Here is a 14,021-nt window from a genome sequence, read left to right on the forward strand (position 1 = left end):
TCTATGCTCCTATGCCGACCCAGTAATACAATGGCCATAGGTCACCTACTCTTTTTTGAACATTGGATCATAACTTACGTGTCAGGTTTAAAAGCCGCTAAAACTCCTTTCCCCATTAAACCCCAATTGCTGATTCAGAAACACTAACATCATCCCCACTAACTCACTGCCTAAAACTGCAGCTAACAGCCTTGTCTACATGCAGACCCTCAGCGGTAGAATGCCCAGTGGGAAAAACACTGCAACAAACTCAAATGTTCCCGCTAAACAAGTCCATATGTATTCCATTCACATGAGAGGTGCCAGCTCCTTAAAGACCAATGACTTTTACAAATACCACCTGGTTTCAGCACTTCAGAGTTGTCAGAACTTTCTCCCCTTGTGATAGAAATGTGGTGGTTCCCTCTCTCACCCACCTTGTATCCTTCCCTAAAGTAGCCCTCTCCTCTGGATCTTCAATAACCCAGCTCCCATTGCTAAGAAATAGAAACAATTCTTTCATGTCTTTTTCTTGGTTGGTACCATCAGGTTCTGCTTAGCACCAACCTCCAGGGGCTTCCCCTTTCTAAGTCACTCTGGCGTTCACATGCAAAGCTGAGCACCAAGCACGCCGGCAGCATTTTTATGAAAAGGCCCAGAGAGGACAACAGGCAAATGTCTGTATTTCACAGGCTGTAGGCTTCATAAACATCTCCTTTATTATGAGCTTCGTGCTCAGTTGGCTTGAAGGATCTTTGCTTATCTCAGGCAATCCCACATTTTAGCCATCAATTTTTCATTAACACACATCTGTTTTCAAATTGCATTTCAATGGAAAAATGATAGGGACTTTAATTAAGCCAGTGAAGGGCCAAATAACAACCTTTCCTATTAAATGCACCCTCAGGAATTCGTTTGGAAATAAAACGCTTCATTTTTGTCTGCCTGCCAGTGTTGAACCACATAAGAGCCCACTAAAATAAACCTTCTTAGTGGGCCAGGTTCTGACTAGAATCATCCCTAAACCTTTCCATGTGTTGACATCAGAAAAATCCCATATAGGAAGATAATGGGGGGATAAGGTGAGAGAGAGAAAAAGCTGCAGCAGCAGTAGGGGTGGAGTATAAAGACGTATAGTTAGACTATTAGAAATGCATTACTTTTTATAGAAAAACTCTTGTAATCAACATGCTAAGAACCACAGAATTAAAGGGAATCCCAAATGATAGCCATTCTGAAAGACTGTTTTGTATCTACTGTACACAAACAGTACAACCTTCCCACCACACATATCTGTTAACAAACATGTCATCTCACTAAAATCAGTAGCAACAATGTGGCAGACGCACAGGAGGTCTTAAAAGGCAAATTTAGAGATCATCAAAAGTGCTAGATTTCAAAAACTGAAGACGAGCCGGAACCCTGATTCCTCGTGCCGTTTAAGTTTCCAGATGCAGATGAAGATCTACTAATAATAAACAGACTGAGACTCACTTGAACAAAGGGTAGACAAAGTCCTCAGCAACAGGTGGACAAAGTCAAACCATCCTGCCAGATCCTCAGACTTCCTTCTCCCAGACTGCAAGTGCCTGTTCCACTTTGTTGTGTTTAAACCTAAGCCATCTCTCTCAGCTCAGCTCCCGTCCCAGTTATGCACTGGGTTATGGATCTGATGAAAAGAAGACATGGAGCTGTGAGTCATCTACTGACAAACAGCATCAATCCCCTAAGCCATTCAGCCACCTGCAGACAAGCTGTTGAGATCTCCCCTTTCATTGGCAGTTCCTTTTTTCTTGCAACAAGCAGGAGCAGAAAATAAATGCCACCTAAACTGGGAAAATCAGATAATTTTAAGATCTACCCAAGTTGCTAGTCAACGCAAAGCACTCAGATCTGAACAAGAAATGTAGCGTAAGTTACGAGAATGGATGAAATTCAAAGTGTAGATAAGGTGTTTCAGAATTTCCTGGATCTAGAATTTAGAAATTGTTTTTAGGTTAAATTCTGATGTGGTACATTCTTTAATTCAGTTTACACTGACTTTTTAAACTCCCAGTGGGAGGTCTTCACATATGGAGAAAGGCAGGGGAGGGTTAACCGTGAAAGGATTCTGGATACATAAAATTATAAGGCATCAGTAAAACTTGTGTTGTTCATCTGACTGAGTGTAGGAATGTATAGTACTTCAAAAGGCTTTTTCACTTGTGCTATAAACTTAACAAGCATTTTGAATGCTGTCTCCATTGTCCTCCCCATACAGTGACTTAACAACTTAGTTCTTATCGTGATGTAGCTATGGGTGGGCCTGGGTGGGCCATGGCCTGAGCAGGCCCACCCAATCAGATTTTAAGCAATTCATCCTGAGTATTCATCAGCCTCTGCTTCACTTGTGACACAGTGCTTGTGCCTACTCATGTCAACCACAGGCCCTGCCAAAAAATCAGTTCTGGCTATGCGTCTGGTTCTTTGAGATCTTATACACTGTCACTTTCACCAATGTGGGGTTAATTTCCTCAGTAATGACAAAAGTAGCAAAATTACACAAATTTGTATTAATGGATTCCAAAATTCTAGTTACAGGTTGCTCAGGCTTATAGGTGGGGATCACTTAAGGAAGAAACAGATTTCTTCAGTTCTGTACTGTAAGAAATTAAAGGCTTCAATGGTGACTGTGCTCTATAGTTAATCTTCTTTCCTGTTCCCCATTCCCCTCAGAGCACCAACTGCTGAAAAGGTTCAGAAAGTACAACAGTTCCTTTATCTTTCCCTGGCCAGCTACTTTGCCCTATCTTCATATTCTTCTATATATCTATATATTCAAAATCTCCTTTAATTCTTGGACAAGCAAATGTTGTGAAACTGAATTAAGCAGTGATTTGGCATTTTAGAGTACATAGATGGTATTCATATAATAACGTGCCACTGCATAACATGAGAGAGACAAGGTGTGTGGTAATATCTTTCGATGTTGGTCCAATAAAAGATATTACCACACGCACCTTGTCTCTGTCATATCCTGGGACCAACATGACTACACCGCCACTGCAAACTGCCATTCATGACACCACATAGTGGACAAGGTATTCTTCAATAAATTACACCTTATTTATCATTGCAGGCTATCCACAACCATTGTGAAACAAGTCCACCCCTTCAGGTTCTCTGGTTAGCAGAAACTGTACACTACCTGTATCTTGGAATCTGCATGAAGTAATCTATGCTGTCTAACTTCTACAACTTGCTGAGATATTGAATATTTGGTTATGATCCATTCTGACCCAGCTCTAAGGATGTCTCCTGCAAAAAGCCCAATGAAGGAAGAAGAATGTATACCTCTCTTCATTCCTCTTCAAATACTAATCATAAGTAACTAGAGTTAAAAATATATAAGAATAGCTGTGTCTTTGAAGATTTTCTACGGTAATGCAGGTCTGAGCTTGAGTAGCAACGACCTGCCCTTTAACCTTAAGCATAGATAAAGAAGGGTTGCCAGTCTATGTGAAGGACTGGAATAAAAACATAACATTCTTCAACATAATAGAGCTGTAGTTTCTGTGAAAGAGTTAATAGCACTGCATCTTCAACCGATAGCTGTACGCCACTGTAATCATGTGACCTGAAACTGCTCTGTTAAAGTTAACATCACTCAAGCAAGTATAGCTGAATCTGATCCTGTACCTACCCTACATGGCACCATAATCCTTCACACAAGTGGCTCTATATCCAACGTGGATTATGGGGTTTCACTGCCCAAAAAACAGCAGCAGTGGAATTGGGAGTGGTTTTTTTGTGCCTGCTTCTTGACCCCTCTGAAGGCCCTTTATGACTTAGGTGGCAATGGTCTTCACCAAGCCCCCAGTACCCCTCCCTAGAAAACCAGCTGGGGCTAATGGGCATCTGGTTGTCCTGAAAATCCAACGGTGGTTTCAGACAGCGTTACCAGACTCAGGAGGAGCGAACAACATAGGCTCAGGCTAAAGTAAGAAAGAGAGGTCTGAACTATTCTCTTTGGAGGCTCAAGTTCAATTAGTTCAAACCACGTAGGTTTGCTTTCAATCCCCATTACCAAACTGCAAAGTTTAGTTGGCAAAAGGAACTCTGCAAGGGTACACATCTCTACTGAGTATCAGTCCCAACTCTCTGTGTATGTATGTATGTCTGATGGGCCATCTTGTTACTGTATCTTATGATTAATCCCATGAATAAGGTGTTATGCCAATTTCAAAAGACTTTCCGAGCCAGCCAGTGGTGCAGTCTGCAGGATACAGCAAATGCCATGATTTCTACCAGAAGATCTTGCTTTAAGACAATGCCAGTTTAGTGTCCCATGCTTAATTCAACGGGGCTTCAACTATAAATGCTAAGGCATAATGCAGATGTACAAATGCTTATAGAGGGCCTGAGCTTGCTGCTAGTGATGTTAGTGAGATTTTTGCCAATCACTTCAAAGACAGCAGGCCTCTTTCCCACTCTCTTTTTCCCCATTCTTTCTCAGTAACTGAAATTCTGCATCTGAAGAATTAAAGGAATTTGTATCTTTTTTAAGGAGAGAAATTTGCACATCGCTAAAGACTCCGTGCTTCCTTTCATTGAAACAAGCCACAAACTATATTTTGTCAGGTATACCTCTACCACACCAAGATCCCATTACATCTGTGGGGGCAGGCATAAGATATATGCCATTGGATCACATTTTCATACCCCAAATGCATTTGAAAAGGTCTAATAAAGTCTCAGCCAAATCTACACAACATCAAGGCCTCATTTAGAAGGGGGAAATGCACTAACCAAACTAATGAACTGTATCATTCTTTTTACAACTTCACATGTTAGCCACTGATGAATAATGAATTCAGTTATGTCTCTTTTCACTCTGGTGTAGGGTTCTGTGGTAATGGAAAAGGAGGAAGAAGAAAGTACACAACCTCACATGCCTTGGAGAAATCATTCTTCAACAGCTTTTGGGAAGACTAAGGAAAGACCTTGCCATGACTATCACTACCCTAGCCAATTTTCAAAGTTCATACTTCTTGTTTATGCTGTAAGCATGGCATCTTTCCAAGATGATGGACAGAGTCTTTCACAAAGGTCAGGCAGGTACAATTTTCACTGTGCCAAAAGAAAAACTGCCACCTTTTCCCTCTTCTGTGCTTGTTGATATCTGAGGAAATGGTTATGGATCTCATGTTGGGAAGAGGGGGTGACTGACCCATCAGAAGGGCAGGTGACCATCTGCCTACTGCTGCTCTCATTTAGTGAGGGTGGCTGGATAGCTAATGGGCTCAGGCAGCAGGTTACATAAAGCCCTGATCAAAACAGGCCAACACTGGAGAACTAACAAAGCTCACAGATTGCCTGCTTCATTCCCTTAACACAAACTCATGACTGAAACGGAGTGCAGAGTAGAATCATGCATTCTTGTGCAACATCCAAGATTGATCAAAAGCATCCTTCCGACCAAGAACCTTTCCCCAGAAGGATGTTAGTTTGGGCAATATCTCACAGTTAACACAACTGGCTGTGCTGCAAATTATACATGCATTGAGAGTAAAATACAGCAGTACTTACCAGCTGCCCAACTGAAGGCTTTCTATTTCTGTATTGACACATGCAGAAGCCTAGGATGCTTCTGGTTTCTGAGGACCAGAGAGGATCGGTTAAAAAAAAAGCCACTGGATATTGATGAACAGATCTGTGAGAGAACTGGTCCATACATTCATGCTCAATGTCTATCTGATCTTAGAAAGAGAGGCAGAGGACTGTTGTAATAACTGAGCCTACAAATGTTCCCTAATTATAAACTGGGAAACTGGGAAAGCAGACAAAAGCTCGCAAAATGTCACAATAACCTATAACAATAAATGTTGATGGGAGAAGATGCGAAAGGGAGATTAAATTAGTCTAAACAAATAGTTCTATGGATATACTCAAGGACTGTGTTAAAATTCATGCCTGGTAAACAAGAGACATGTGAGACCAGAAATCAATAGACCAAAAGTGGTGGACAAAATAATAAATGGGTGGGCTATTCCACCCATCACTCCCTTTTTGGAAACCTCAAAAAGAGACTTTAAGGAAAAAATCAGCAGAAGCTGGCTGACTGAAAGATGGGAGAACAAGAAGGAGTAGGCTCCACCAACATGGCTGCCATTCCCCCTGTCTCCTGGGACACTGGGCTCCATTGTTACACCTTTGGGCCTTCATCATCTTGATATTGAAAGATGTCCTGGCCAGACTGGGTTACAGAGAGGTCACACCACCACCTCCACTGGCTAAATCCTGAATATAACCTGGTGTGTGAGACTTTGTTGGTCCCATTCCTCATGTAGTCTTTTCCTTCTACACCTCGATTTTTTTTTCTATTCCTTTCCAGTTGCCTTCTGTTTAATCAGAGTCTGGCTTAACTGGTCAAGACCGTCTTTTTGCAAAATGGTTGCAAGCCCATGACCACAAAGAGGCAGCTAAAAGCAATGCCCTAAATAGCCTGATGCTGATACAAGTTTGCCAGATCTTGGAGTGCATAATAAGAATGTGCACCACACCTATGTTCTTCCAGCAGTGAGGTTGCCAGCACAAGTCAACACCAGTGATAAAAGGTGCATTTTCTATCTCTGCTATTCTTTCTTCTTCCCTTTTGTGTGTTTTTGTCTTGTTGTGTCTGCAAGAAAACAGTGGACTGGACATTAACAACAACATCTCCAGCCCATTTCACTTAACTTTCCCCCCACCGAAAAAGGACAGTTATGGTCATATTTAACATTATCTAAAAGACTGTCAGTCAAGGGGGTTTTCTTTTAAAAATTCTGTACAGCCAAAGGGAAAGGCAGCATGGGTTATGAGTAAAATGAAAGCCTTATTTAATAGTTTACATTTCAATTTTTAACGGTTTTTCCTTCTTTTCTGCATCTTTAATAAAAGGCTTAAAATATTTTAATGGTGTGTTTGCCTTGGTACTAAGCAAACCAAGGCATCTGTATACCAAACTTCAACCTTGTTTAACTGTCTAATATTGGACAGTGGCAGGGTCACGTTAACACCTTTGACATTTTGAGCCCATTTATTCCATTGAAATTAATACAACAGGACTTTCTCCTTAAGACCAGAAAGAAATAATACAGTGTCCATCTTTGTATCCATGTGCTCACAACAAACCTCAAGGGCTGCAGCTGAAACTAGCAGCATGGGTATGTCTGTTTGGAGATCCTATAGCTTTGTGGTTAATCACTCATGCATATGAGAGATAGCAGGAAGTCTATGGGAGTTTATCTGCTCCACGGGACTAAAAGAGGCTCTTGGTCCTGGTGAAGCTTTGTACTGGTGTGTAGTTTACAAACTCCACAGGCTTCCTTCCATCAATGGTCTGTTCTCCCATAGATCTCATAACTTCCAAATGCTGTCCTGCCCTCATGGCTCACTGCTGCGGCAAAGCGGTGCAGAATCCCACGCATGTGTGGCTATCTATTTCTGGTGGAGTTTATAGACTCTGCTTACAACCTGGTTGAATTTCCAAAGGTTCATAAATAAACCAAATAATAATTTCAACGTTAACAATCCAGAATTGCCCAAAACACCGAAGAGCTCATGCCACCATGAGGAAAAGAACAAACCATATAAGGAATCTGTCGACAAAGTAGATAGAGTGCTAGATTCTGCTCTTGATTACACTAGTAATTGTAATGTCCTGTAGATATACTAAATTTGGTGTAGTTACTCCAGTTTTACACCATTGTTAATAAGAGGTGACGTTGGCCCCCAGTCTTTCTGAGATGCATTTTTTAAAACAATTAGGGAAACTTAAAAAGTGAGCTACCTCTAATTTTCAAATGCTCCTATTTTACAGATTCTCAATCCAATATGGTTTGGTTTTGAAGACGTTAGAAACTGGGGCTCAAAACTGAGTTTATATTTTAAGCTATTTACAACCTTAACTTTGGCATTGTTGCAACAGCTCTACAATAAATCAAATTTCAGGCTTTATTCAATTTCAGAATTTACTGGTTCCAATAGACATTGCTAAGATTACAGGGCAAGTCTGATCTCTGTGTTAAAAAAAAAAAGCAGAAAACATATAACCAGGTTTTTTTCCTGAAACAGTTTTTATCAGTTATGCAGATCTGGGCCAACCTGCTAGTGACATCCATTAATGGGTTTGAAAGGTATAACTGAGAGCAATATTTGGCCCTCCATTACTAAATAAAACTTCGCTGCGTTAAGAATAGTGGAATTTCAAATGCCTAAAGCATGACCCACTGCGTCTGTGGTATTGACAAAATTCTAGGAAGTCAAAAGGAAGAGATCCAAGAAAAGCAGAGGAAATTATGGCTCACTAAAAAACACAATACCCTCTCAAATCATATAGCTCTGTGACTCCATACATATATTTAAAAAATATTTCTAAAGTATATTTTCTTATAATATTTTTTGAACAAAAACTGTTAACAGCCATACCAACAAGAGTTTGGGAGAGTACAGACTGAAAAAAATATACAAACCTAGAAGGAGATGTTTAACAATGAAAAGAGTGGAGTAGGGTCATTTGCAATTTTTCATTTGCAGTTAACGCAATGAAATTTGAATTTGTTATAATTAGAGATTTGTGAAATTACCAAAAACTGACCTGTATTTGTGGAAAAGTGATAGCTAGGGCCCCTGGAAATACCACCATAATAAGTCTGGGTGGGATTTTCATAAACACTTAGCATTGGCTTAACTCTGCTCCCACAAGGACTACAGTGAACAGTAAAAGAAGCAGAGTTAGCCGGTGCTGAGTGCTTTTGAAAAATCCTCTAATCTATTCTTTAGCACGGGGTTTTGGTGTATTCTGCAGTATTTAAACTCTTATCAAAACAAACGCAACAAAAACTCAACCTTGTGGTTGCAAAGAAAATATTTTGTTTGTGATTCAATTCAAATTTAGTCTCACTGAAAATGGTTGCTGACCTGACTCTCCCACCACATGGGAAAGATGGAGATCTACACCAAGGGGAGACTTTGCACAAACAATACTATACGAAGATCTTGCCCCAGGGCCTTAGCATAATTCCCAAAACACAGTTCTATCCTATTTATACAGCAAAATGGAACTCTGTTTAGCCCAGGTCAGCTGCCCCCAGCACACTTCCATTCACAGTGAAGAAAGGACCTAAAAAGGGAGCCAAATGGCCCATTATTGAAAAATAGATTTGGAATAAAAAAGGTTATGTGAGGTAAAAGACATGTGAAGCCTGATGGGGAGCCTAAAGAAAAATCTGAAAGGGGTCAAGGAAGCTTATTCAACTGAACCTTAAAAAAAGGAAAAAATATGTCCAAGAAAGGCTTTATGCCAAGCATCAGGAAAATTGTGGTGAAAAGTCCCAGTCAGTTACACAGGGAAAGAAATCTAAGTCAATGACCTTAAATATCTTTACAACAGATTGAAGGGAAAGGCAAACAACACATGAACTTTAAATGTGGACTGGATGTTTCATGTGAGAACAGCTTGAGAGGCCAATATGTCAGTTTTGAAAGTCATTACTGCTGTGTTACATGCCCGTCAGCACCACATCAAGATGGCAAGGGTTCGCCGTGCAGTCACCTCAATGCCTGACCCTGGCCCCTGCACTCCATCTCTCACTCAGAGTAGAATTCTGAAGACCCAGACCAGGAAGGGACCTCCCTCCCCCATTAGGAAAAAAACCTTGGGATCATTCTGGCAGCCCCTTTGAAAGGTATGATAGTATTATTAAGTCAATGGGAAGAAGGCTCCAGTTAAAGGTCTCTCAGCAAGATCATTAAAAGCCCTGATTTTCAGTGGTTTATAACACAGCCATTTCAAATCTTATGGGTAGAAACATGTTTTTAACATCGTGAATCATTGCAAATGGTCTGAATGACACAGAGAAGCAGTTTCAGATGTTTTAGAAGAAAATTTGGAAACAGACAACGTAAGAATATTCAGTCATAATCCACTGGTATTTTCATAGTTTTTTTGGTTGTTTTTTATCATTCATAATCTTAGTAGGCAACTACGATTTTAATGGACCATTTCTACTTCTTGTTTTCTGGGGGTTGATATTTATGTCATGTTAAAGCATTTTAGGTTGAAACTAGATCTGAATTTGGCAGAAGCTAGAGCTGAATGATTATTTCTGTAAATGTGGCCTATTCTAAATCAAATTTGATTGTATTACATTTGCCAATTTTTTTATCCATTTTGATCCATTTTCCACATATATTTTCCATATATATTCTTGTGATTATTTATTTATTTACAATTTGCAAGCCAGCCATAGACAGAAGTTTGTTTGCACAAAATAGTCAATTAACTTCAAATAGTGAGTAGTTTTGTAAAAATCACAGTCTGTTCAAAGGGAATTTCTGATAAGCAAAAAATGGTTACACTCTGATAAGCAAGAAAGGGTTACATTCATTAAATAAAATGTTCACTTGGAATTCATCACCAACTCTAGTTGAAACCATGAGAAAATTGCTAGTCTTCTAGTATTTTTATACAAAAAAAGTAACCCATAAGCCTACTACAGATTAATTAATAATTGTGCATGAGGCTGTCTAATTTTGTAATGACACATATGGGTGTATGCAATGTTGTTGTAACGTGTGGGTCCCAAGATATTAGAGAGACTAGGTGGATGAGGTAATATCTTTTGCTGGACCAATTTCTGTTGGTGAGAGAGACACTATGGGTGTGGTAAGAATGCTACTTTTGTTGCTCTAAACTTCTGTCCTTGCTGTCAGCTTTTTGGTGAAGTCTCTGATCCTGCCATTTAAAAACAGAGAAAATTAACTGATACAGGAAATTACAGTATGTGCAAAGAATGCTAGTGTTCTGGCATAAGCTCATCAAATTAAGGAAGTTCACAGCTGGGAACGAAGTGGTACTTTGTCAGACATGCCTTGGACAAGGGATGATTTTATTCTGTTCTAAACTCACCCTGTTGCATTTACCTGTTGGCTGATTCAGTTTAGAGATTGAGGGAGAGGAGTTTTATAGCTAATCAAAGGTTTTCATCACCCCTATTGTTCCTAACTGACAGCTCTATAGGCTGGGACCCACATAGGCAGGGAGACCATATATCCCCTGGCATCACTACCCCAAAGTTGCCAGGGCTGTTGTTTGTGTGAGCTACATTAAATAAAGGATCCAGTTTGATCCTACTGACTGCTTGTCAAGATGCAACAAGAGGGACTACTGAGAAATGTTTTACAGTGTTCCCTCATTTCAGTAAAGCACGCAACAGAATAGTGACTGGCAGCCAATTCCCACAGCAAGCTGCTTGCTCACAAATTTTCTGAAGCATTGTGAGTTTGGGGTGGTTTTGTTTCCTGTCATCAAAACCCAACCATCGTATTATTCAAATGTACTGTCATTTGAATAAATTACATTTTTATACAGTGCTCATAGTCCAACTTACAGTAGGCCAAGACTATAAGCACTGTATAAAAATGTAAATTAGATGGTTAAATATATTTGATTGTGACTATGGATACAATTTGCTAAAGAATGAGCTAAAATGGTTTACAGTCAGAGTTTAACACAGAAAGTATATATGTGCTACACAGTTAATCTGGACTCTTACCTGGTTTTAGCCTTAACCCCCTTCCCATCCACACTGAAACTCTGACCCAAGTTTGGATGTGCTTTAAGCCAGGCTGGTTTACCCAGATAGGCCGGTAAATTACAACCCACCTTCTGCTTTAACTCAGGCTGGAACCCGCCAGTGAGGATGCAGGCTAAATCATTTGAGAACTGACAGCCTTCCATGCCCTTCCCACAATTCCCTCTGAAGGACAGACAAGTTCTCCTTCAATAGACACAACTGCCTGGGAAATAATCCTGGAGTGTCTCAGCACAAAGAACCATGGGATATGCCCCCAGACACACCTGGGTGAGTGCAGGAACAGTGAAGACACAGCAACGCAGATAGGACTTTGCAGTGGAGATGCTTAGACCCAGGCTAGGCTTTCCCAGGTGCCGCCACCTGGCTTTACTGTGCAGTATGGATATAGCCAGAGTGTGAGGCTGAATCTCAATTACTCTTTTGGTTTATTTAGTATTACAAACTGGGAAGGAGAAGAGTGGAGATACCAAAAGTAAATGTAGCCATCAACCCTAATATTTTCCTTTCAGAGCACACACAGCTAGGCTCCCGTGCATGTCAGTTCTGTTCCATAGCTGTCTGAAGATGATCTATTTTTCAGTCTGTAGAGAGGTAGGATGGTCCAGAGGTCAAAGTGCCCACCTTGGAGCCCCAAATTCAATTGCCTCCTTGAACACAGAGTCTGTGTGTGTCCTTGGGTAAGTCACGTCAGTTCCCAATGCCTCAATTTCCCATCTGCAAAATGGGGCTAGAAGCACTGCCCTACCTCACCAGAGTGTTGTGAGGATAACTGTGTTACAGACGGTGAATTGCTCAGATATATGGTAATGCAGGGTGAGTAGCAGGGCATAGAACAACCATAGCTAGATCTCTTGTTATTTTGTTGGTGGTTGCACTCATGATATGTTCTGCACCTTCCAGACATACAAGAATAGATGGTCTTTGCTACAAGGATCTAACATTTCTGTTCTGAAATAACACCATCAGCCATTTTGTGTCTGTAGTAGGAATGAGATGCACTATCATTTGGTTTTACTGATGTTCTTAGCAACCGGGGAAATATATTCAGAATGCTCCATTACTAAATACCAAATGTTACAGTTCATTTCTAATCAAGATCATTGTTTCAACCTGTATTTTATATCGGAGTGAACAAGACATTTGAAAACTGCCACATTTAATTGCAGTTTATATAATCTTTGGAAGCATCAACACTAAAAAAAAAAAAAATCCAAATGTTAAAAGTTTAAATGCATGTAGAACCAGAGAGACAGTGACTGGAGCCAAGCAAGAAAAATAGCATTTCCACTACGAGAGGATTAAACTCATTTGGGAATCTGGGGTGTTGACCAGACAGTAAAGAGCACTGGAACATTAGAGTTTGATGTGTTTTTGTACAGCCATGAACGCTCTAACATCTTATACAATAAAAATTAATTGGTGTTCTCTTTATGGGTAAATTTATTACTGGAATGTTGGAAATGTCTTCTTCTTTCATTTTAATAGAAGAAGTAACACGCAGTGAATTAAAGAGATTTGCCTGGACATAGACCTTGCTATGAACTAGATTAAGGAACACACTTTGTGTGAACTTTATTCAGGGTTGCTGTTGCACTAATGAAAAAAATATGAGAGCCTTCTAGTGGCCAGTATAACACACATATAAACTTCCACAGACAATTCCCTCTGCTTCACAGAGTGAAGTAACAGAGATCAAACTTAGTGCTATTAATTCTCTTGATTTTATTATGAGTCTTGCAATATTTGGTGTAATTTCCTAAATGCCTAGCTCCTGAAATCCTGGGATGAGGTGAGAATTTTAGCTTTTGTTTGTTTTGTTTTGTTTTAAGTTTCTAGCTCGCCTGGCTGTGGAGAAGATTTGAAAACATGAGCCGCTAAAGGCTCAAAAACCAGAAGGCAAATAAAGTGAATCAAACATTTGTTGTTTTTAAAATCCCATGACTTCATAAACTAATCTGATTTATGATTTTTGAACATTTGGGTTTGGAACAAAAACTACAAACTGTGAAAAGCCACAAACTATTTGCGGAGAGGGAGAGAAACCAAATGCCTGGTCCAGTCAAAGCCAGTAAAATCCATTTGCTGACAATGGGTATCACCAGGAGTGCAGCTGAGCTGGCGCTGACTATAGTGCAAGTGAGGACGGAAGAGTGTGTTTGTTCCTCTTTGTTCCTGAACCTGTGGCAGCTCAGTGGAAGTTGTGGCTTTGTGAGGTCAGGTGCACATGGCTGGGTGGAGAGTAAAGTTGTCATTTCCATGCAGCCGCAATATAGAATTTTCACTGGAAAATCTTGCAAGAGTCTGTCAGCCTTAACAGACTGGGGGTAGGACACCACCATGGGCAGGGACAAATGGAGCCTGTGCAGACTTCCGCTCCAATCCAGCAGTGAGATGCAGGCAGGTAACACTCTGCACCCACACAGA

Source organism: Emydura macquarii, unplaced genomic scaffold (assembly GCF_026122565.2).
Source record: "Emydura macquarii macquarii isolate MOO-44397 ecotype Brisbane River unplaced genomic scaffold, CSIRO-AGI_Emac_v2 contig_705, whole genome shotgun sequence".
NCBI lineage: Eukaryota > Metazoa > Chordata > Testudines > Chelidae > Emydura > Emydura macquarii.